Here is a 26454-nt window from a genome sequence, read left to right as displayed (position 1 = left end):
GTTTTCAGTTATCCAGATGCAGCAATAGGGAAGAGTAATACAAAAGATAAATAGAAAATCTATGTAATGATAAAGATGAAGGTGAGTTGGGGAAGAAGTAAAGATAGAAAACGTGTGCCAATCTCATCTTGTTTCAGAATTGGTTGAAAATTTAAGATGAATTATTGATAAAGACAACCAAATGTTATTAATATCGTGTTCCACGCTACATAATTCAAGATTTATTGAACGTACACAAACAATCAAATTTAAGTAAATGAGGTTTATGACTTCTTAAAAGTGTTTGGGCTATTCAATGTATGTTGTAGTGTTGTACGTAAATATATTTTCCATTGTACACGTAGTTTGAATTATGTGGAGTCAATGTCGTTTGTTAGTTTGCGGTATTCGATCACGCAAATAATAAGCTGCTTTAAAGGTAAAGTCTACACCATATGAATATGTGTTTGATGCACAGTACTTTGGTTTGTTCGTTGTTATATATGTGAAAATGAATCTTGTTGGATAATTCGAATTTTGGATAATTCGAAGTTTTTTCGTGTCCCCTTGGACTTCGAATTAAAAAGAGTCCACTGTATATGAATGGGACTAGTTTCTCTCTAGCCTTGCTTCTGAATACTGAGTAACTTGAAGTCAATGAAGAATATTGAACAATCATTCCGCATCATACGAAGTCTTGGAAATAACAACTAGCTTATTTACTAGAATTCTGTAAAAATTATGTGGATAACGTCTCAAAATTATACTGTTACTGAATTATTTAAAAACTACTGAATTATTTAAAATTACTAGCATTACTGAATTATTTAAAAACTACTTAGAGTACTATCCCGTACTGATCATTAAAATTATTACAAAGCTAGTAGCAAATTTTGCTTTATCATTGAGTAAATTCAAAATTTTATTGCTTAGTTTATACACATCTCAAGGACATTTATTATTATATAGAAGTTTTATGAGTCCTTAAACAAATATTCCTATTATCTCTATTATAGAGTAATTTATATGAATGTTGTTGTTTTATACATTTATTTTCATATAACATTATTAATCTGCATGTATCTAAATACTAATATTATATTATTGTTATTTCAGCAGTACATTGTTCTTCACAAGTGTATTGAGAATTCTCTCTTCAAAACAAGTTTGGAAGATGTTCAGATTCAAAACACATAATAAACATATTTAATCAGCAAAACTTGTGTTTTTATTCCATGTTTACTTGTTTTAATCGCAAAACTACTAAACGTAGAATTATTACAAATAATTCATTGAGTTCTAAGAATCTATGTTTCATCGAGTGTTACGCAAAAATGTTGAGTACTATATAATATGAAGCAGTGAAAAATATTCAAGTTTTACTCATGCCATCATACAGTTCGTTCTACCTGTCAGTCATACGGTATATGTCTATTCGATGGGTAATTTAATTCAATCTATGAATATTGTAGCTTCTGGTTGCTGTCAAAACATTCGTTCTTGATATCATGCAATTATCCTATTAGGCCGCGGTGGCTCAGTAATAGAGCGTTCACATCTGGTGCATGGGGTCCTTCGTTCGATCCCCGCTCTCTTCAATTGAGCTTTGTGGTAGACAAACCCCGTCTATGTGGGGTTTCTCAGGGTTCCCCTGTTTCCTCTCACTTTCTTCATTCCACCATTTCATTCATTTCTCACCCTCGCCGTCTCCTTTAGCCTAGCCGGCATAACCATGGGACGTAAAACTTAAAGATTTCAATTCAATTATCCTTTGCACTGGGCTCAGAAGCAAATAAAATAACAATAATCTTTAAACTTATCCCTGTAATCCTAATAATATAGCAATCCATAAGGTTGCTACCAGTATTCAATTCAGATCAGATGCAGATCAGATCAATTCAGATCAATTCGATTCAGATGCAAAGTAATTCAGATCTGGGGCAATTCAAATGAAATCGACCAACGATCGTTTCTGACAAAATTTAGTTTTTTATTAATTTTTTACCACATTCAGGGATTTTAAAGCGGGTATTCATTTATTTTTTAGCCGCGCAGGTTTTGTCGTAGCGGCCATTTTGTATAGGCGCCTGAGCGTATTTTGAACTTTTCAGAGGGTTTCGTTAAACGCTGTAACATTTTAGGTTTTAAAGGTAATGAGTTCAAACAAAATCCATATGAAAGTTAATGGAATGTACAGCATTCTATGTTCTGTGCACGCTAAGACGCACTTCAGAACGTCGATATAAAAAGCTCTCAACATTGCGGTTGGAAACCTAGAAATGGCCATTTTGGAATGTACATTTAGAAACAAAATAAATGAGACTTACCTTCAATTTTTTGTCTACAAAGAGGTTAGATAGCAGACAACATCCCAAACAAGTTTCAGATCTGAGAACTACATACTTAATTTTTTTGGGAATTTTCAAACATTGCTAATTTTCGAAAACCGTGTATTTTCACCATCAAATATCTCAGGAAGGACACAAGTGAAAAACCTCAAATTTGCACAAAATACTTGTAGATAATAGTTCTTCAGTAACAAGTCGGTAAAATTGCATCACTGAGACTTGAGTGGTTTCTGAGTTATAAGTTTCTTCTTCACTGGAACTTAATGTCATGAAGCGCCATGAGAAGTGGATATAAACTTCGTAGCAAAAGTCAAAATAACACGACAGTAATTTTTAATGGATAAAGTATGCATAATTTATGAATCATATCTTGTACAAAAAACAAAACGTCTCTGTTATTTCTTTTCTGCCTATGGTGCTGCTGTTAAGACATCAGTGGGGTAAGCAGTTGGCTAATTTGTGTACAGAGTTCGGCACTGATACTATACGACATATAAGAGTTGTGAACTCTGTGGGTGCGAGTTTCCGGAGGACCTTAGTGATTGGCATCCACAATTTGTCATTCGTAGATAGTTTAAAAAAGGTTCTTGGGCCATGGGGATGGAAAAAGTTAATAAAAAGATCGTTATTTTCCTGACTGATGTCCTTAATTTTCCCAATTCACCATTTCTCGTCGTAAATACAGGCTACGGTATCATTAGGTGCAAATGACAACATGCTATGGGGCTAATCCATATGAAGTGGTCCAAAAATGGTGAAAGTGGTTGCTCGACCATCTCCGAAAATTATAAAAAGTGGAGTGTGATGAACCTTGTAAATGAGAAGGTCAATAACATGAGTCACGCTTTCGGAGGTACAATTATTCCTTAATGGCGGCCATATGTTCTTCATAATATCTCATTTGTGTTTGCGTCAGAGGTATAAATATATATGATCTGGCAATGACATAATTCTTTTACAAGTAGCAAATCTCGAATTTCTTTCCTGTTTGACAGCACTCCTTCTGATGAAACATAAATAAATTGTATATCTGAGAACTATCAACACAAAACCTGTACATCTGGTGAGCTGTTAAAATCGTGAATTTCACATCATTGCAACAACTTATAACTCAAAAACCAGTCAAGTATCAGTGATGCAATTTTACTCACTTGTTACTGCCCAACCATCGTCTACTTTGTGCAAATTTGAGATGGGTTGCAGTCTAATTCTGTCCACCAATGGTGTAGACTTCATGCGAAAATCTTGAATGTTCGCATTGGTCGTCAACACTGCCAAACTGGGGTGCTTAAAAGACGGGAACACTCACACTATGTTTCCATTGTCCAATGCTGCTTCTGTCACATTCGTTCTATATTCATTCAATGGCACGCTCGCCATTTGCAACATTATGATGTTTACGCTTGGTTGGCAACTGACAAAATAAAATGGTTGGGAGATAGTAACACTTAACGTCTTTTTGGTATAGTATCGTGTGATGTTTCTGCCAAGCTTGATGTATAAACGTTTCATCGTACGGAACCTGTTTTACAACTTCTCCATTTTACAATTGGTTGGCAACACTGACAAACTGCAGTACTTGGGAGAGGAATACGTCCACAGTATATTATCTCCAATGACGAATGATATTTATGCTGCGTTTCATGGATATAGGGAAGAGGAAGGGAATGGCGATCAGCCCACTTTGCCCTCTTGCGTGACCCGAGGAGAAGTCAAACTAGTGCTGCTACCTGGCTCTTGTAGCAAGGTTTCTTGTGTATTGTCGAGGAAGTTGTCAGAGAAGACTGAAGTCTACAGCGTGCTGAAACGTCTTGTTTTTGTTGATTTTCTTGCAAGGATCTACATATTTCAACTCACGATACGTACAATTTTAAGCTGTAAGATCTTGAAGTTACTAAGATTCATAAAAAGTTATATTTACGTCTAATGCATGACACATAGTTATATTTCAAATAAACTTCGTTTTACAGTATAACCAGCTCAATTTTCAAAATGGCGCAATGTTGGGAATGCCGATCAACGTGATCGGTTTACCATCTTGGTGATCGCCATTCCTAACAAACATTTGGAATACTTCTCCTGCCAAAAATTATAAAAGAGGCTAGACCTAAGATAGGTAATACGCCTACTTGAGTCAAACACTGAAACTTTGGTATCGATGTAACCTTTGCGGATCGTGGGTGCATGCTGACTGTACTCTTACGGACTCACCACGTGGATATATCTGTGACGTGTCTTTGAAAAAACGTCAATAAAACATTCAGTTGACGTTTCTCAGCAGGGTCTAAAATTCAACGATATCACAGCTCCACACTGGTAAAAATTTTATAGTCAGCATTTGGTAGTTTAGTCAGCATTTGTTTAGACATATAATCAGTGTTCTGTCCAGTACATCATGTTTACCTGCGACCAAAAAAAAATATTATTATTATTATTATTATTATTATTATTATTATTATTATTATTATTTAGGAAAATTTTGGCATCCAGAGCAAACAAAATTAAAGGCACATTAGGATACATATTTAATTGTATTGTATTAAACCATAAAATGCAGGAAAAAAACCGGTAAGAAAAATAGTCACACTGGAAGAAAAAAAAGTCACTTTTTCTTACATAAGAATTTTACTGTCATTTTTCCGTGATCATCACGCTGTCTCAGTCTGTTTTCTGCCAAGGCAAATACACCGTCATACCAGGGCTGTTCCTTTGACTTCCTACCAACTTCAAAACGCCTTTTCTTTCTGGCCAGCCATTTCATAACAGCAGGGGTTGGGCTAAAATCTTCCAACGGACCCATATTTATATTAACGTGAAGGTAATTTTTCACATAGTGGGGGCTAAAGACAGTCTGTTATCTGTTTTCAATATGTTCCAGTCACTTATAAGTCTTTCAAAATCGAAAGAAGATGGTTTCGAAGCAACAACTTGGGCTAGACTTGTTGGCAGAGCATGAATGACTGATTTCCACAGATTTTCATGAGAAGGCTTTTAGCGTCCAGACCTTTCAACATACTGCACGATGATGCCTCTCTATATTGCATTGCGACCTGCAGAAGATCTGTATCAAGGCAAATAACTTTGTGGCATTCTCTTAGGACATCATCAGATACATACTCTTGCAAAACACGCAAAGGCTCCAAAGCAACAATACTGTCTTCATACAGCAAACGTTCATTAACAAAGTTAATTATCGAATCCAGGACTTCGTAGCGGACTACAGTAAAATCTCTTTTCTCACTGACATATTTGTTATGGGATTTATTGTGACGTGTGTTACGATGAAGTTGAATACCATGTAATGAGTACTGTATTTTTCCGTTGACGTTCTCTTGCACACGTTCGTTTAAAAACGTTTTTTCCCACCCGCCTAACAGAGGTTTCTCTTTCATACTCTCCAATTGTGCTATAGTTCTATTTTTATTTGTTATTATGTCCAAAAGAAACATTTCATCACTCTCAAATTTCTGCTGGCAGTTCTTGAAAACATATAGAGCGTCTGTCACAAGACACAGGAGATGAAGGTGATCTACTTCTATCCATTTACGCATATGACCATTGGCTTCATTACATACATGGCTTTCCGTTTACAAGTAAAGGCAGCTTGGATACCAATTTTTTAGGAGAATAGTGAGCATACTGAATGAAAATTTTGTCCACCTGACGTCAAAATATTCTGGGTAGTGCAAAACTTCTAAATTATTTTCTGAAGCTACCATCGTTAAACCTTTCGTTCGCTGCCCTGAAGAGTGGTGGAAAGCATACAATCCAGATGCTGCTTGTATGAAAGATGAAACTCCTTGGACATTCTTGGTGACATCTTTCCATGCTAAATTAATGCGATGGGCAGCACACCAAATTTTCAACAGAGGCAAGGTTTCACCTGAAGCACTCTTTCATCAGTTAACAATTTCCACATTCCTTTGTGTTCTCCTGTATTCATGTTTTCACTATCAGTAACTATCGAAGTCACTCTGGGAAACATTACTCTTTCTACTGATTTTCGTAATGTTGTACTTCGGCTAAATTTTTGGTGGTTATTGATGTGTGTTATCTCTGGTAGTATATATTTCTATAACGGGTTGTAATGATCGTGTAATTTTTATCTTCAAAACAACACATTTTATTATATCGGAAAAGTGAAATGTCCTATTGGAACAAGAGATAAACGTGCGGTTAGTTGCATATTTTAAAACTATATGAATGCAACCGAAAACGTTTGAAAACTAAATATAGTTAAAAGGTTCCTTCACTTCAAAATTGGCAATGGTTTTCCCTGCCATCTAGGAGATACCTATACGTATTAACTCTGGCTTAATATCATATACTGGCAGTTATATGGAATTGAGTAACCCATTGCATAATGAATGTATTGAATCAGTAAGACTTAGTTTGACACACTAAACGCGTTTAAATGCATAATCTGAGAAAAGTAAGGTACTCACATTAATATCACTCCACACTTTAAGAATTATAGTTCCACTCTTCTTTCCTACAGTTCCACAAAGTGTGGAGTACTCCACTCAATTTTAGGCCTTGTTTCTCAGCCTTTCGAAAGCGCAGTTTAGCAAAAAAAAAAAAAAAGTTTATGGAACTATGTGTTTATTAAGCTTGTACTGTGATCACCATTATCAACATGTGAAGGGAATGGCGACCAAAGTAGCAATTTGAGTTTTTCCATCGTGTTCCCGAACTGAAAGAATGATCCTCTTTTTATTTTACACACTTATTGTAGAAGGATTGGAGTATATATTTACAGATTTGTTTCAATATATTTTGCCAATGAAACTACGTAATAACCCATTTTTCTTAGGTGATCGCCATTGCCCACCTCTCCCCTACATCCAGTGGTATAGAAACCATCTTCCACACTGCATTTACAGTTCGTTGGGAATACTGGAAAAATAGGTACGTCTGAGTGCAAAGTGATATTATCAAACCCTTGCGCAAGTCACGTACCAGCAATGAGCGTGGACTCAGGCATTTACGCGTGATGTATCATAACAATCATTTTTATTCTACCGAATATGCCATACATAGGGTCACAAACACCATCAAGCCAGCCTCATATAAGGTGAAGTTGCGGGTTTACCCGTGATTTGAAAACGGTTACGTACTTCTCATGACAGGAGCTTTCAGATGATATAAAGGTTTTTCCCAGATGCTTGGTCCCGGTTTGGTATCATCCCTAGTAAGTGCTTGATGTTTGGTGTTAAGATGTGCACTGTATAGGGTCCAAGCAAAAAAAAAAAAAAGTTTATTGCTGATTACATCTAGATTATTAAAATTATTGATTTAGCTTTTTGTGTTATAGAGACAATGGCACCAAGAAAAAAGAATACTAATGAAAAAGAAACAATGGAATTAAATAAAAGCGTTAATTGTAAAAAGAAAAGGCCAAGTAAGGTATCAGAAGTAGAGGCGAAAAGAAAAATGAAAAGAGAATCCGAAAGACGAAGAAAAAGAATAAAAGCAGATCCTGTATTATACGAAGAATTCAAAAGAAAAGAGAGAGAGAGATGCAAAGCCAGAACTGCAATGCGAAAGATTATAAAAATAGCAGACATGAATGAACGAGAGAAAGAACCGAGAAAAAATACGTGAAAAAGTTAGAAGGCATTGAGAAAAGGAGAAAAGGGAAGAAGTAGTAAATAAAATGCTGGAAGAGGCAACTTCCCCTGACAGTGATAATGGTGGTAACAATAGAAATTTCGAAAGGAATTATACTGTTGTGCCTAATTTTGACCGGGCAGAAACCAGAAAAGTGTAAGAAAGTTGCAACACGAAATAAAACTAAGTGTTACAGGAAATAAAAGAGCTTGAGGAGAAATTAGGTGAAAGTAAAAGACGAGCGGAAAGAAATAAAAGGAAATATTCTCCTTTGAAAGAACGTTTAGGAAATAAAAATACCCCGAAAAGCAAAGTAAGAAAGTTTCTCAGAGGAGAATATGTTTCCCCAAAAGTTAGGAAAAAGTTTAGAATTTGACGCTGTTCTGACATCTCAAAAAGAAAACTATGAACGTAACAAACATTCCCGAAAATCTCTAAAAGCATTTTCCTTAGTACTATCGGGGAAAATTATAAAAAAGTTCAGGAGCGTGAAGAAAATGAAAGACTTCGTACAATCATATTTTAAAAGATTACAGCATATTACTGATGGAGAAAATATCATTGAAGTGTTATAAGTGAAAAGAGTGTATAGGACAAAAAAAATCAGATAAAAATTAAATCAGATGTAATCAAATTCTTTCAACCAGATGATGTTAGCAGACTACAACCTGGTAAAAACGATTGTATTACAAGACATAAGGTGAAGAAGCAACAAAGAGTACTTATGGGAAACTTGAAAAGCCTGCATAAAAATTTTGAGGTAGAATTTGGATATGATGTATCCTATTCAACTTTCTGTTCTTTTCGGCCCTTTTGGGTTTTACTAGCAAATGCTAAATACAGGAAAACTTGTTTACGTGAAAAACATGAGAATTTTGAGTTTCTGTTTAAGAAGTTGAAGTACTTGAAAGTTATTGACCTTACAGACAGTGATGAACTAATAAAATCACTGTGTTGCAAAGTAAAAGAGGGGGAGAAAACAAAAGAAGTTTATCTTGAGAGAATGTGTAAGAAATGCAAGGATAAATAAATAAAAGTTAATGAATTCCAAGACACATAAGTTGAAATATTTACCAATGGGTTAGAAAAAAAAGAACGTGTAATGATAAATGGAAGACTTGTGACGAAAGTTGTGAAAGAGACAAGGAAACTATTTATCAAAGATGTCTTGGAAATGCTTATAAATGTGATATCAGTATTTATGAAACATGTAACCAATATAGTGCATCAGCATAAGGCTATTTTTGACTTGGAAAAGGGCTGAAGTATAATGATGTTCTTATCCACATTGATTTTAGTGAGAACTATGAATGTAAATATTCTCATGAAATTCAAAGCATGCACTTTGGGGGATCACATCAACAGATCGCTATGCATACAGGCGTTGCTTACTTAAGAGTTACGAATTTAGATGTGAAAACCGTATCATTCTGTTCATTGTCTGCAAATCTTAGACATGATGCCAGCGCTATTGCAGCTCACATAGAAAAACCCTTAACTCATATAACGCACAATTATCTAAGCAAAATCGAAAATTTACATTTCTCTTTAAGTAGCAACCAAAGCACACAATATAGAAACAAAAATATGTTCTTCTTGATACAACATTACCTGAGCAAATTTTGCGAGAGAAATCTTACATGGAATTACTTCGAGTGTGACCATGGGAAGGGTGCACCAGATGGAGTCGGTGGCACTCTAAAGAGAACAGCAGATCGGATCGTAGCTGAAGGTCAAGATTTGGCTAACTTCGAGAGCTTATTTAATGCCTTACAAGAAGAAACAAACATCGAACTTTTTCCTGTTCGGTGACGTGATGACATTAAAAAATTGACAAGCTATTAATTCCAAACTTAAAACCATTTCTTGGTACTATGAAGTGCTATCAAGTGACGTGGGGAAGAAACACATTAGCATTGAATATGCGCAGACTGGACTGCTTTCAATGTAATCCTAACGCTAAATGCTGTCATTATCATGAGAGACAATACAACTCTGTGTTTCAACAAAAAAGTGTATCCTTTTATATAACAGCATTTATAAACAGGTACAACTTGTATTCAGATCCTCGTACTATTACCCTAACTTAAACATGTTCAAAAGTTTCATTTCATTATAGTTACGTGTTAAACAGTTTCGTATTTTTCCTTAACTATTACGTTCAGTACCAAATAAGCCTCAACAAAAATTGCGTTATGAAGATGCTAATCCGACGGTGAGATGATACCGATTTTTGTGAAATTATGCGCTCCAGAAACACCATCAGGCATTACGTGACCTTAAAATGTCTACTAACATCTCGGATTTTTTTTTCTTTACAGAATAGAAGCAGAACTTATAATTGTGTTTCCCTCAAAAGCAAATAGATCCATTGTAGATACTAAAGACATTGTTGTGGAATTAGAACAGTTTTTAAAAAATATAAAAGCAGGACATTCCAGTCTACGTTTGCTGCAATTTTAGCTGTGTGTACAAATCTATATTAAGCATTCAATTTAAAGTATTACATTGTCTTATATTTTTCTAGTGAATAAATCCTAAATATATCTTCAGTGAGTATATTTTGTAACCTCCGTGGATATTAATGTAACACCATGTTTGGCCAAATTGCCTGATATATATATATATATATCTATATATATAAAAGAGAGAACGCACAAATCCTTTGTTACCTCATCACGCTAATACGGCTGAACCAATTTCTTTTATTTTTGGGGGGTTATTAGGATTTGGACCCTAGATGGTTTTTATCATATCACTTTAATTTTTAATTACCAGTGTCTTGAGATAATTGACCATTCAAGTGTCCATAACGTACAAATCCTTTGTTAGTTCATCATAGGTAAAAATAAACGTATTTATATGCAACCCGCATGACCGTGTCACTCGGCGGGTTAACATAAATGACAGGCGATATAATGTTAACATTTACTGCAATCTACTATGGTTTTTATCATATCACTTGAAAGCGACAACTTCCGGGGTGACCGCAGCGAAGCGGGGCGGGTTAACATAAATGACAGGCGATATAATGTTAACATTTAATGCAATCTTCTATGGTTTTTATCATATCACTTGAAAGCGAAAAAGTAAAAATTATCTAAGTAACAAAGTTTATTGCGTTCCGGGGTGACCGCAGCGAAGCGGGGTGAACGCTGCTAGTATATATATATATATATATATATATATATATATATATATATATATATATATATATATATATATATATATATATATATATATATATATATATATATGTCTTTTTCATGACCTTATTCAATGTAATGATTGTATTTGTTTAGGTCTTAGGTATTTACAAAATAAATCATACATTATTTCTCCAATTTTTAATTTTAAGATTTTACCAATGCTAAAATTCTCCTTAATTTCAAAATGCGAAGAAAGAATTATTTGCTCCTGTCTATTCTAATTACCTCTACAGAAATAGGCATTTCTTTCTGGTATAACTGTATAGCACGTGCTACTTGAAATTTATTTTTTGTAAACCTGGACACTATACAAAACTTCCCTTGGGATCAATAGAACAATTTAGAAAAAGATCCAAAACCGAAATGTAGCCTATTTTCCGGGAGAAAATGAGGTTCCGCTCCCCTGGTTCTAAGGAAGGAGTGAAAGTCTGAGGAAGGAATGGAAGTCGGATGAAGACACAGTTATTGTGTTGAAACTGTTACCTGATTCTTTTTTTTTTTCATCTTACCACATAGCCTTGCTCAGTGTGTTATTGTGTTTTAGTACAATATACTTCAATAATAAATATGGTTTAAATATGGTAAACCAAGTTCTAGATTAAATTAAGGAAAAAATCTGGACATAAATACATAAATTTACAAGACGAGGAGAGCAGAGCTTCAGTCTCGACAATCGGACTGAAACGAGAAAGAATTCTTCGAGAATCGAGACGAGACGAGATTTACGTAAAATTTATGAGACGACAGGAGAAAAACCTTGTCTCGTCTCGTTTAATCGTTAATCATATGCATACAACTTTTTTTCAGTGATATCTCTATACTAATTGATTGTCGCCGTCAACTTCGGTGGAAGCAAAACTTTAAAACTGCAGTGCATGGTCCGGTACTGTCGATAGTAAATGTAAAAGGTCCGAAGTTACAGTTTCCGTTTTATTTCAATAGAGGTGTTGTAGTATATCCTAACAACAATGTATATAATACAGCAATTTCAACACAATTCACTCAAAAGTTTTCTATTAAGTTATAGTTGGGTGCATATTAAACTTTGCCAAGGAAAGAAGAAAATACAGAGTGGTGTACTCAGAAGTAGCCTGACGTGATAATACCGACCGAAGGAGTAGCAAAATGTAAAGACTGGCTTATTTGTAAGTTAAAAGAGATGAAAGTGGCACCCGTTAACGTCGAGACACTATTACACATGTAACATATTGAATTACAAAGCTGTCGCTCCAGGCCGGTAGCCAGATAAAAAATGTGGGGTCCCGGTAGAAGTTAGGATGGGGGCAGATCCAACCATATTGTAGTTCATCACCATGTTATAATTCATTCGCGAGCCTATCGTGAAGACTTTTAGTGGGGGCAGTGAAAATTTAGAGAGGCCCAGTCTCTAGATCCCCGTGGATACGGGCCTGTGTAGCTCTACGCGGGTGATGCTCTGGATGGTATGGATAATACTTTGCTTTCAGTCAAAATACAGGAGTTATCTACTTCTTTATGCTTCCCAGAAATAAAAATCACAGGACGGCAAATCCTGGGAATGAGCTCCTTCGTGGCAAAGTGGTTAGCGTACGCGCTTTTAGCGTGGGAGACACGGGTTCGATTTCCGGTGGGAGCTCATGTGGTTCGGATTCCACTTTAATCAGTAGGTCCACGTCCCATATAACATCGCTGCTGACGAGACATTAAACTCAAATTCAACTCAACTCAGCTCAAATCCTGGGAATGACTTAAAGTCGTTGCTTACTGTATGCTTTTCTATAAATAGTTCATACAGCCAAGAATTCTACTAGACAATCACATTGGCCGTCATACTAGTGTCACATCGCGGCACCAGACAGCAACAAGCCCGACAAGTGTGCATCGGACGACACACCGACATCAGCAAAAATTACTAAGATAATTAGACACAACTATTTCTTTATGTCTGGTATTACCCGGCCGCATTACATGTATGTGGACCACCCTATATAACCAACAGGACATACATTTACATTCAGAGGTAAAATTGTCCGAAAACTATCGTACAGGACAACCATCTTCCCTGTACAAGAGAGTACTGCGAGATGAAAGTATTGACTGAACCAACTAACATAGGCAGTATCTGAGTGTTTGAACTGTGATATTTATTACTTTGATTTCGTAGAACGATTTAATTCTTTAGAACAGTGGTTCCCGACACGGGGGGAGAAAAGACGGGGCAGGAGACGCACGGAGGGTACTGAGAGAATAAACTGCATTCATAATTACAAATAAAAGGAACGTTACAAGACGCGTTAAATAAAATACCGTACAAACCCAAAGTAACTATTGAGCAAGAAGTGTGGTTCCATTAAGAAGAAAGAGGGTATAATAATAATAATAATAATAATAATAATAATAATAATAATAATAATAATAATAATAATAATAATAATAATAATAATAATAATAATAGTCTAATAATAATAATAATAATAATAATAATAATAATAATAATAATAATAATAATAATAATAATAATAATAATAATAATAATAATAATGAAGATTTGAGAATTGAATGCTAGATCTGAAATCGCAAAAGGGCTCTGACTAACGACAGGCAAAGAATGGGGAGAAGTATGTAATGCTCATTAAGGGAAGCGCCGGGTAAACAAGGTTGCAACAACTGCTTTTGAGTATGAGGAGATTTATTTGTCCTTAAATAAACGAGAACAATTTTTAACCTAAACTTCCGCAGTCCACTCTTCACTAATTGTCCTCAGATCAAATACAAAAGTAATTATTATCTAAATAATAAATGATTTTATTACTTACTAAAAGTAGTTACATCTTCGTTTTGCACACTGCATTGAACAATCTCTTCCTTAACACTTACCTGTAAAAGAATTGTACAAAATACTGAGTCTAAATTTCGTTGCTTTTAATGTATTTTTTATTTTATTTTTATATAATTAAAATATAAATATTGCATTGTTGATATTGCAAAATAATATACTTAACTGTTTATGCTCTGTTTTTCTAATACTTATTTAGAGAATTTGATGTTCTGTTTTCTTGTAGATGATTATATACAGACATTTATCAAATTTATGGAAACACTAAAGCAAAATTTTACTTAGCAAATCAATACAGCGTTGTACCACCTTTTTCATTCTTAGAACGCCTCTGATGCTACTCACTGAGATCGTGAATGGTACCAGCATAAAAATTGCATCATTCTGTGTCCAGTGAAATACTCAGTTACGTGAGGAGTGGAGCCGCAAATCTGTCTCCAAAAAGGATCATAGATTTTCAGGACCATGAATTGGCCGGGTCAGGAAAGCTGTTGAATTACACCTTCCTGTCCTGCCCAAATGATGCTCCTGGAACATTTGCTTGCAATTACTGGGAAACAAAATTAAATTAATCATTGGATAACACTCATTTCTATTAGTAGTTTTTAAAGCTCTGCGGTCACATTACAGACTTCGGGAAGTACAAAATCTACTGCCGTGATTGACAATTTACATGGATTTGAGGAGTATCTTCCTAGCTTGATGTTATATGAAGTCTTTGAAGAAGGGAAAGATGCAAATAAAGGCGTTTATTAAGCTATGAAAACATTTTGTGACATAGCATTTTGTGACATTTTTTTTTTTTTAATTCACGCTCTACAAAGGTATTTCAGAACAACGAATAAAAGAGACGATTTTAGAGCTATAAAGTTTGTAAACATAATTTCTGTTTTTGTTTTTTGTCTGAAAGGAAAGAGTACATTACGTCATACACTGATTTAGACAAGGAGAGGAGGAAGAGGGGGGAAAGTTTGATTGAATACCAGGAGCATTTAGTCGATTGAACCGTGTGTTTCTGAATGTATAAGCACAGGGCGCAAGAGTTTGTCAGTACTTTGGACTTAAACTTTTCGTAACATTTTCTATTCCGTGAATTGTACAGAAGAAACAACGCAAAATATGGCCCACAACAACATGTTGGAGCACTTGCTAGTTCTATTAATAACTTTGTTTACAACTAATGAAATGCTGGTTCCTCGCACGGGTAGATTAAGTATTTGAAGGTATTTGAGCCAAATTCCTGTTTAAGATAATGTACTTCATTGAAAGTGTAATAATAAAAACCCGTATTATATTTTGACATAAATTTTGAAACTTCTACCCTCCTCAGGACACACTCATTAATTAATCTGATGTGATAAAATCCCAGCTTGAGGAAGGTACCATATTCCAAAATTCATTTCAGAAACGGATGAGGAGATTTCCCGTTGTTACGGTACGTTTTCACTACCGGTAACATTAGAGAAAATTCTATTACCGGTAACTTTGAATCATATTACAGTATCCCTTGTACATTGTATCGGTATTAGGTTATTCTTTTTTTTATTATAATATGTATTACTTTTGATTTTCCTATTATAAATCAGTACCGACAAGATGACATCGATAGCTACATAACGTAAGTAATGTAGCATGGCAACTCAGATGATGCGCTTTGCACTCACTATGTTTATATTATTAATACTACGGAATTATACTACGATGAAATGAGATAAATTATTTATTATTGCGATTGTAGTCAATAATAATGAAATTGCTTTAAATACAAAAGTTATTCGGCATTAATTCACGAAGAAATGTTATAGATTACTTTTGTTTACATAACTGTAGGCCTAATGTTTGACTGGAACGGAAACGGATGTCCGCCATATTGTTATGTATCAAGGTGGGGATAGCCAAATTAAATACTCAATATAGAAGAAAAAGAATAATGGAATACGTGGAAATAAATAAATAAATTCTGTTTTCTTTTGTTAAAGCTGATTTTATATTTTACGAACCGGAAAATTAAATAAAAATATTTATTATATTTAAATCTAGTATTATCAAGAGGGGATGTGTGAGGTGTACAGAAGACCCGATATACAACATAACAGGGAAAGAGCCCTTCTAAAATATAAAAAGGAAATGTGCATTTTAAAAGAAAGGTTTCGGCCATAAAACCTGTCGAAAGTTACAATCGGACAACCTGGCACAAAATTAGGCAGAATAGGGCTCTTGTGAGATATTAATTGTGACGAATAATGTTTCTTTTGGGGACGGCCTATCTTTAACATGGCAACATGGAGGACTTTTAAATAGAGATTGATCAAAGAAATAGTTAAGCCGTCCAAGATGTTTCTCGGTGCTATTCAATGTGATTTAGGAACAAAGAGGCTGCTCAGGTAATCTTGGCACCAACCAGATAGTCAACCAGGTAAATTTTAGTACCAGTACTGTGTGACCAGCCCAGGATACAGGTTAGTGACTATATCCTCCATTTTATTGACCTCTAGAAGTTTCATGAGAAATTCTTTTTAAACCAGTTGGAGTATTAGTGACTTTGAGTATCAGTGACATTGTGTAAATGACAAAATTCAAATCTTCTAATCAGGGACAATAGTCATTTTCTAAATTTTCATTATGTATGTGATAATGATAGAGAGTTGTTAAGCGTATCGCTAAGTCACACAAGCTTGGACAGTCTTCGGGGGGAAGGAAATGAGTAATGACAAAATCTAATAGTCATGAACTTCAAGGCTTATAAGTAGCTGCTGCTATGAGACCGGATAGTGAGAGCTCTGCACATCGTCTTGATGTTGACATCTTAAAAGTATGTTACTTTATATATATATATATATATATATATATATATATATATATATATATATATATATACTGTTGACGGTACTGATCCCAGAGTCTCGTTAAGTTAGGATTTTTTTTTTTTTTTTTTTTGTCGTTGTGATACTGCTAACATATAAATTCAAAATTTCATAAAAATTGAATTATGTGTCATAATCAAAAACTTCATTTGCATACTTTCGAGAAACTATTGACGATAAATTTGTTATTCCTAACGTAAATAGATGTTGAGAGCAACTCCAATTGTAGCGTGCGATTTATTTATGTGTCTGATTTCTTTTATCATTGTGTGAATTTCGTATGGTGTGAATTTTCTCTCTCTCTCTCTCTCTCTCTCTCTCTCTATATATATATATATATATATATATATATATATATATATATATATATATATATAATGTGCGAGTTATCCGCCCCTTTTAAGAATGAAATGTGTCTCTAAATATTATAAAACCTTTTGAAATTTCAAGATTGGTACTAGGTGAAGTAGGAGTAGGATAGTTATAGGTTAGGTTAGGTTAGATTAGATTAGTTAGGTAGACTTTTTTATTGTGTGTTATATTGCTTTGATATCAATGTCATGCACGGTCTTGCGGATAACTAGATGAATATTGATGTGAAATGAAATATAGATATCAAGCTTCTGCCCTACGTAAACGGAATGTGTTTAGTATTTAAAATATGCTGAATTATAGGAAAATAATAGTAATATTTTTAGTGTTGTTTGTTTATTGATTGGATATTATAATTATGGGCACGCCTGGTGAAATATGGAGTTAACCTCAACAGTAAACTGTATACTACAGTTAGTAGTAACAATGAATTTTCTTCCTTTTCAATTTCTTAAAGGAATCTTGTTATCCATTCTTGAAAATGACTCCTTAAGAGATGAAGGAGTATTGTTGTTGTTTAAAGAATATAAAATAGCAATAAAAGATATACAAATATTAAAAATTTTTATTTGATAAAATTGAAAACAGTACATCCTCGTATATACAGTTGATTGATTAATATTGTGTTCAAGTTGAAGTACTAAAAATCAGATTAATGATATTCTTCATTAAGTAAAGCTTAAAGGTTTCGATGCTGAGTGTCACTTCAGCAAGATCTTGGAATTAGCGACACAATTTTTTATATAGTCAGATGCAATAGACGTTCGATAATTTGGAAATAAAACTCGTCTGGTCATAATTTGAGTTAGTCCTTTTAAGCCGTTGTGGTTGTTCTGTATTTCATTGGGTTGGCGCGCGAATGGTGGTGAGGGCCACACTACTCTTCGGGCATCTGTTCAATGGGGTATAGACGAACCAATAAATATGGCCTAAAAGGAAAACATCATGAATAGGATTGTTTTTCTTCAAAAGTTATTTAAAATTTTACGATTTGTACTAGATATAAATATAAAATAAAACATTTACATTTACGTTACGGAAATCTAAGCGTTACACTGTGATGCGATCACAAAATGTGAAGAACGAAATTACAGAAAACGTTAAACTGTTCCCTTTAAAGTGAAAATTTTAAAAATGCTGGAACATATGCCAACATATTTCTAATGAGAAGTTTATACATGTGAATGGAAGGTCAAAGTCCATAGATTCTAAGGCTACAGACCACTATCGTTATGAGTAAAGATAGGAAAACATGGAAAGAGAGGAACGTTGTTGGAAATGGGTGGTTTCCAATTTATATATATATATATATATATATATATATATATATATATATATATATATATATATATAATGCATTTTTTAAATCGCACTAGCGTTTTGGGTCCACACTGATAAGGCGCTCTAAATTAAATGAAGCAACAAATTTCCTAGTTCATCCTTGAACCCTCACCATACCAAAACACAACATCGTTTGGAAACGGAATGAGGTGTTCAAGATTCCTCTCACATAGAAACGTCTACTTCAAATGAACTGGAAACATTGTTTATTATTATTATTATTATTATTATTATTATTATTATTATTATTATTGTTGTTATTTAACGTATGGGACCTTACCAATTTGGAGCCCGGTGCAATTGAAGACGTTTTCCCGTCATTCCTTTCTCTTTTCTGTATTAGAACTCAATTTCTGAAAATACATTAGCTCGTGTTAAATCCTTTGCTTACAATACAAGTCCTTAATAATACAAGAATATTTCATTTCTTGTAATTTCTGTATATGATGTTGGTCATTTTCATGAGCCTTTCTTATAGAATTACCCACTTTTTCCTAACCTATTTTTTCACTGACTAACACACTTTTCTACACGTCTACGACATCCCGACACACTTGTCTGATTTTTTTTATTAATAACAATATAAATTATATTAGTGAATCCTATTAGTTTATATAAAGTAGTATCTCTATGTTGTATTATGCATTTCTGCTCCCACCGATGGCATGACTGGGTACTCAGTCAGTCTTAAAATTGATTTCAAGTTATAGGAGTGAAATACATCAAGTGTGTCGTGATAACACCAGTTGGGAACCACTGGATTAACGCTGCAAATCACTACAAGTTCATACAATATTCAACCATATTATCTATTTTTCATTTATTTAGTTTCTGTCTCCTAGCCACGTTAACTGGATATAATGGAGAAGCCCATTTCATTGCGTCACTTTCAAATTTTGCAAATATGGATAGATTAAATAATTTACTTACTGCACCATTTAAAATTCTTAAAATGTTACCGTATTTACAATTTCTGCTTGTAAATATTTTTATATATTCTCATTTAATGCGAGTTGTTTGTTTATTTACAAGTAATTATCATACAATATAATAGGCTATATGTCAATTTCATTCTAGTAAGCGTTTACCTCCGGTGCTTGGGGTCCCTGGTTCGATCCCAGCTCACGCCGTGTGGACTTTGTGGTGGACAAACACTGTGCTTGTGGGTTTTCTCGGGGTTCTCTCGTTTCCTCCCACTTTCTTCATTCCACCATTTCACTCATCTCTCATCATCACCGTCTCTTTTAGCCTAACCGGCATAACCGTGGGACGTAAAACTTAAAGATTTCATTTCATTTTTTTCATTCTAGTAAGTAAACAGTAATAAACATATAGTGAATCAAAAGTGTACATCCTGTAATATTAAACTTATTAAATATTGCCTTCATAATGTTAAAAGCATTCAGTTCATAGCTAACACAAAGATTCTTATAAAATATAATCACTCTCTATACAGAATGTGCTAACAACATTTATTACTAACTACAAACAAAATAATTCTCCAGCATTATAAAATCTGTTCATTAAAACACTATGGAAAATCCTGCAATATAAGTGCGGTTCATAAGCCTTATGTTCAATTTACCACAAAATTAGCATATCCTATGCTAATCCATGCAGATCTCATATTTTCTAACTTCTATACTTTTCTAATTCTATATATTATGTACGCTTTCAAGATTTCTGTACAAAATACCAAATATAATGAAAATCATACTTTCTCTAAAGCGTCATGTAGTAGGTATATATGATTGTTTTCCTTTTTAAAAAAATTGTATAAATCAAGGTCAAGTTATGAGATCTTCTCTCTTAGCAGAATTTGTTCTTTTCTTGTTTGTCCAATGTGAAAAAAAAAATCAAGGTTGGATGTGGAAACCACTTCCCAATGTTTAATTCCTTTGGCGGAAATCTTTTTTTTTTTTTTTTAACAAAAGGTAGAAAAACCAAATATGAAATCATTCACCATCCTGGAAAGTTACCGATGTCTCGGACATGGTATTTCATTGGTTTGTTTAGTGCGAAAGTTTACAAAGGTTTGAGTATAAATTCTTTGAGTCCATCGTGAACGAGTACAGTTCAATTTCTACCTAGAACCAACAATCATACTTATTTTATCATGAAGGTCTTGGTAAGTTTCTTACTATATAAACTTAATAACTCATATTCTTTTAGTCATTTATAATTTTTAAAATTATGATTTGTCTAATGCAATATAATCATCAGTATCTATAGAATAGGTCTCTATCTCGCTACGTATAACGATAAACCGCAGCATGTACGAGTATTTAAGAAAAATATTATTATTATTATTATTAATAATAATAATAATAATAATAATAATATATCATTAAAATATGATATCATTATTTCTTATGCATTTGAAAGTGCATTGTGTCATAAACTTTAACATAAATGCTACATACATTGCCTAGTCTTATCTGAATTCAGGTAAAAAAAAAGAAAAAAAGAAAAGAAAAGAAAAGAAAGAAAGAAAGAAAGAAAGAAGCATTGTAGCGTTGTAGAATCTATACTACATACGTATTGTTTCTGTAGTTTAGTTGAAATTTTCAATCTAGCATGCTGCTTATGTCTCAACTTCAGGAGAAATGTATTTATTTATTCCTTATAATCTTAGAGGAGAAAGTAGTACAGTTTAATATGAAAATGGTTACACATTTAATAATTGTGTAACACAGAGTACATAGGTGGAGCTTCCTTATGTCTATATAGTTAGCAAATGCATCTTTGGTGCGGAAGACCAGAGTTCAGTTTCCGCTGAGAATTCATTTGTTCGGACCTCATGTTAACCTGTGGGCCCCCGTCTTATGTAGCCTTGTTGCTGAAAGAGGCGCTGAACTCCAATTCATTCAATTTTCAAAGAATAATTTCTGCTAGATATATAAATTACTGCGAACTTGAACATTAGTGTTAAATTATATTAAGATAGTTCCTGATAAACAATTTTCTGTAATGTGCAACTATATTTTATTAACTGAGACATCTATCTTCCTTAAAAAGAATTATTTTATCACTTATAATTCGAACGATATAAGGCATACATATTTCTTGTTTGTCTCTTTTGGTAGTTTAGCATGAACATAACACAATCGTTATGAATAAAATTAAAATAGAAAAAGGAAATTTTAGTGCCAGCCTTCGAAAGTAACAGTATTTTCTAAACAAACTATTTTAGCATGAATATGATTTTTTACTGCTCGTAATTACAATACTAATTTCATGTAATTTGCTTCTAATACTTATTGCATGAAATCAGAATCATTTTGAGCAGCTTTTAAGAAAGTGAATTGAGATTACCAAATATTTCAGAATTTTGTTTTATAGGACTTTATTTACAATTAATAAATGTCTTTTGTTTTGAGGAATCACTTTTTAAAAATCGATTACCTATATAACCATAGTGATCTATAAAAAACAAAAAATTTAAGAACATACAAATGAAACGAGCTAGTCCATATTATGGAATAAACTACTATGAATATGTGTGGGGTATGGTACTCAGGATAAAAAGTACCCTGCTAAGAAGATTCATGAAGATAAATTAAATAATCAGGTCACCATGATAGAGAAAAATATTTACAGTATAATCACTTACAGGTTTGAAAACAAAACAGTAGGCTAGAATCTTGGCATGCCTAACTTTCTGTTCAATGCCCAACTTCGTCTAAGTTCTAGTTCTCATAACTTATGAATCAAAACTCGTTGCCCAGTTGGAGTAATTCCATCAAAGGGAAGCTTAATAGTATTAGTTGTAACACATAAAGTACATTTATACTAAATTTTGTAATTTCTGACTTTGCTCAATGCGCTTATCCATTATCCAAGAATGATGAAGCAGATCTTCCCAGGTAGAAAACAGTACTTCGACTTTTGTCTAATGCTGGGTATTGCTAGTAGGTTTTAAGTTTAGAAAGACATGTAAAGAAAGCGAGAACGTTAGCCATTTGACTTCCAGAGTTCTCTTTTAAACTTAATTTATCGCTAAGTATATCCGCAAAATAAAATTTTCCATTCTACATAGTCTGCATTTTGAATAATCGTAAGTTTAAGGATATTCGTTTAAAAAACATTTTCCTCTTAATTTTTTATTAGGCTCTACTCGCCCTCTTCGCCCTCGTGGCTGTTTCTTTTGCTGAAGAATCTGCCAGAGACAAGAGAGCTATTGGTCTAGGAGGCATTGGATTAGGATATGGAGGATATGGTCTAGGCTATGGAGGATACGGACTTGGAGGCATTGGATACGGAGGTATTGGTGGATACGGCATTGGAGGCTACGGATTGGGATATGGAATTGGTGGAATCTACGGTTAATTTTGTGATTGAGTTAGTATTTTTACACACTTATTAACAAATTCATTCCTTTAGTTTTAAGAACTTAGTATAGATAAGTTAATATACGCTAGATACTTATCACATCTAAGAGTCTTACGAAAAACAAATACAGAATGTTGTAAAATTTATATTTACAGTAGATATGCTAGAAATTTTATTTTTACAAATTTCAGTGAATTTACAAAAGTTACTACGTAAAATTAGGACGTCCCATGCAGAACAGAAGGATTTCTACGTAGGATGTAAACGGGACGTCCCAGATGGGATAGGAGATTCCACTTCGGACATACATAGGACCACATTATTCCACGATATACCAGTTGACATCCCTTTGAGGTCCCGTTGAATATCCCGTTTTCCGGGATATTAATGAACATCTGGATATTCCGAGAAGGTCCTATGGATGTCCTGAGAGTAAATACGGATGATCCCGGGAGGTCCCGTTGTTCATTGTGGATTAGCCTCGGACGTCCGTTATTTTCTGTCGCCTAATTATGAAATTTTCTCCTGGTACTGCTCGTATAAATGTATACCCTTATAAGTAAAGGATTTGAGGCAGAAAAATAAAATAATGTAACTAGAAGAATAACTCCACCCCTGCTTGCACCTGTAGTTTCGTTTGCCGTTTATTGACCGTTAGCGCAATCTGCCTCCTTCGTTTCGATATGTGGTAATAATATAAATATGGGGTAACTTGACAAACCATAAAAAATGTAGTGTTTATGTAATGAGAAATTACTATTTATTCATAATATTCACCATTTGTTATATCTACTTAATTGGAACTTTTACGGTTCAGAAATGAATAAGCAAACATATAAACAAATTAACACTTAATTAATTATAGCTAATAAATTAACACTTAATTAATTATAGTTAATCAGAACAAATAGATAAATTTAATATGTATTCATTTTATTTTCTCTTTCTTCCAGTGAACTACCTCATTCTTCAATGATTTCTGTTCAACATATTAACAACTGTTCCTGTGTGACATCATGCCTGTATGATATCTTTTATAAATGTCTTTCAAGCAACAATAAAAATGTAATGTTCCTTTAAAGAATATGTCGTATTTTATTACGCTATTACATTATTTACAAGTGACAAAACACTTGAAATTTACTTGTAACAAATTATAAATAAACAAGTTTTAACATTTAAATGTCTTACGTAATTTTGAATGAACGTTTTAAATGTCAGCGATAAATACAAATTTTGATCAATGTAGCTTATCTCTAATCAAACGATAACGGGGTTGCACATGCGACGAGACTGAAATTTCGAGACTAGACAGAGATCTTTCAATAGAGCTCACTCGTGGCTAAGCGGTTAGCGTACGCGCCTTTGGCGTTGGAGACCCGGGTTCGATTCCCGGCGGGAGCTCATGTGGTTCGGATTCCACGTTAATCAGTAGGTCCACGTCTCATATAGCCTCGCTGCTGAACGGGACGCTAAACTAAAATCAAATCAAATCAAGATCTTTCCATAGAAATAGATACATTTTCCAAGACGAGACATCGCTTCCAAAAGACGATTTTCAAAACAAGTTCAACTTCTCCGTCGTAGGCAACGCTACGGTGAGCACATAATAACGACTTGATATCATGATGGCAACATTGAATTTTCAATCTTCATCCAGCATTATAAGGGGTTGGAGAACAACTCCCTGAAAGTATGTATTATCATCCGCCAATTGAACGCCATAGAAAACAACGATGTAAGTGGATGTGGGCACCACACATTACCAACTACTAGTATACACCTGATAATAATTTTTCGAAAGTTATATTGGCAGGAAGTTGGCTTCATTGTTCTTTATATTAGGAATAAACTTATCATGACGAACGCTTTTGCATTTTGCTAGCACGAGCAAGAACAGAATAGAAGTAATTAATTTTTAATTCTGGCCTAGGAAAATATAACGCTCATCGCATTAGAATTAAAAATATAAAATCATATAAACAATATTTATTATTATTTAACAATTTCTATTAACAGTATAGATAAGGGTAAACTAAATTACCTATTTGAGAATTATACTCTTCTTAAATAAAAAGTTAACATAGCATATTGAAACTATTACGGATTTAATTTTCAAATATATTTTTCTAATAAATGTAAGAAACACGGCGATACTTTGTTAGAATCAGCAAACACACAATGAAGGTATAAATGTAAATAATGTATAAGCTAGTAATAAAAGTCAATCTGATATTTTATAAATATTTTCGATTTCGTCTAATTTAGACAAACTACACAAGAAATGTATTTTTAAATCTAGTAAGAAACTAATATGGATAGATAGAACACAATATACAAATAATAAAATTACTCACAATTCTAAATATATCATATATAATGAAACAAACAAAATGAAGTCTTAGTTGCACTTTCTGGAAAGAAAACTGCAGTGGAATTCGTTATTTCTCTTCGAAGTGGCTTACTTTTTTTCTTCCTCACACTGTAACTTTATGTTTCATTTTTTTTTAAATTTCCATACCGAACGGTATATATTAGACTAAGAGAATTACTCTGTTGTATACATAAAAGTACATCATTAATGGCTGCATGAAATATATTACCCTTCCCGTTGGTACAGTGACTAATGTGCGTGCCTTGTGTGCACGGGGTCCCAGTGAGAAACCTTTGGAATTTAAACGCATTATGATGGTTCGAATTCCATCTTAAAAACTGTACAGCCATGCAAACCTCGTTGCTGAAAAGGGATGGTAAACTACAAAGAATCAAACTGTATTTTGTGTTACGCATCTTGCCAGAGTACGAGATGATCAATTAATACTTACTAGCTGTACTTAAAATGCAATCATAAATTTAAATAATTATTTTGGCAGAAATCTCGTGGATCATGGAAACGTTTTTATAGCTACAGGTACTAAATCAAATATCGCTCCGAAAGATTCTGCGTTCTCGTTAATTAAACACGTAACACAAATGTGCCCCTTGCGAAACCACAATAATGAATTCCATATTCTTTCTTGGTTTATTGGATTCTGATCAATAAATCAATCTAGAAAGATATTTGCCTACTTCTTCTTTTTATTATTATTATTATTATTATCATTATTATTATTATTATTATTATTATTATTATTATTAATAGTAGTAGTAGTAGTAGTAGTAGTAGTAGTAGTAGTAGTAGTAGTAGTAGTAGTATGTGGAAGGAATAGCGACTCAGTGGTAAAGATCTTACTTTTAGTGAGGGTTCGTGGTTTGGTTCCAGCCCATGTGAGTTTGTGCTAACAGTATTGTGTCCGTGGGTTTTTCCAGAGTTCTCCCATTTCATCCTACAATTTCATTCCACCAATTCTTCCATATCACTCCCTTTTCTTAATGATTTATCTCCTTTAACCTAAAGGGCATAAACATGGGACATTAAATTAAAATTTTCATTCATTTTTCACTTTTATTAATATTTCTCTTATGTGGGCTAGTATTCAGTTTCTCCTTTATAAAAAAAAAAGTTCGTTTCATCAAGAATGCTTTTTTTTAAGTTCATTTGTTTCTAATTCAGGTACTGACAACGCATTAAAATAATATAATAA

At 33.6% G+C, this 26454-nt stretch overlaps 1 long non-coding RNA gene across 1 annotated transcript; it reads left to right on the top strand.

Annotated features, from left to right (window-relative positions):
• Positions 1–20527: 20527 nt before the first annotated feature.
• Positions 20528–23954, top strand: LOC145694081 (uncharacterized). The gene is made up of 3 exons (XR_014132915.1): positions 20528–20666; positions 22649–22879; positions 23824–23954. It is a non-coding gene; the product is annotated as an uncharacterized LOC145694081 (long non-coding RNA).
• Positions 23955–26454: the final 2500 nt, after the last annotated feature.

Source organism: Thermobia domestica, chromosome 9 (genome assembly GCF_964235325.1).
Source record: "Thermobia domestica chromosome 9, izTheDome1.hap1.1, whole genome shotgun sequence".
NCBI classification, from domain to species: Eukaryota; Metazoa; Arthropoda; class Insecta; order Zygentoma; family Lepismatidae; genus Thermobia; species Thermobia domestica.
Note: the sequence above shows the minus strand (reverse complement) of the source record. Positions and strands in the feature narration are given on the sequence as shown.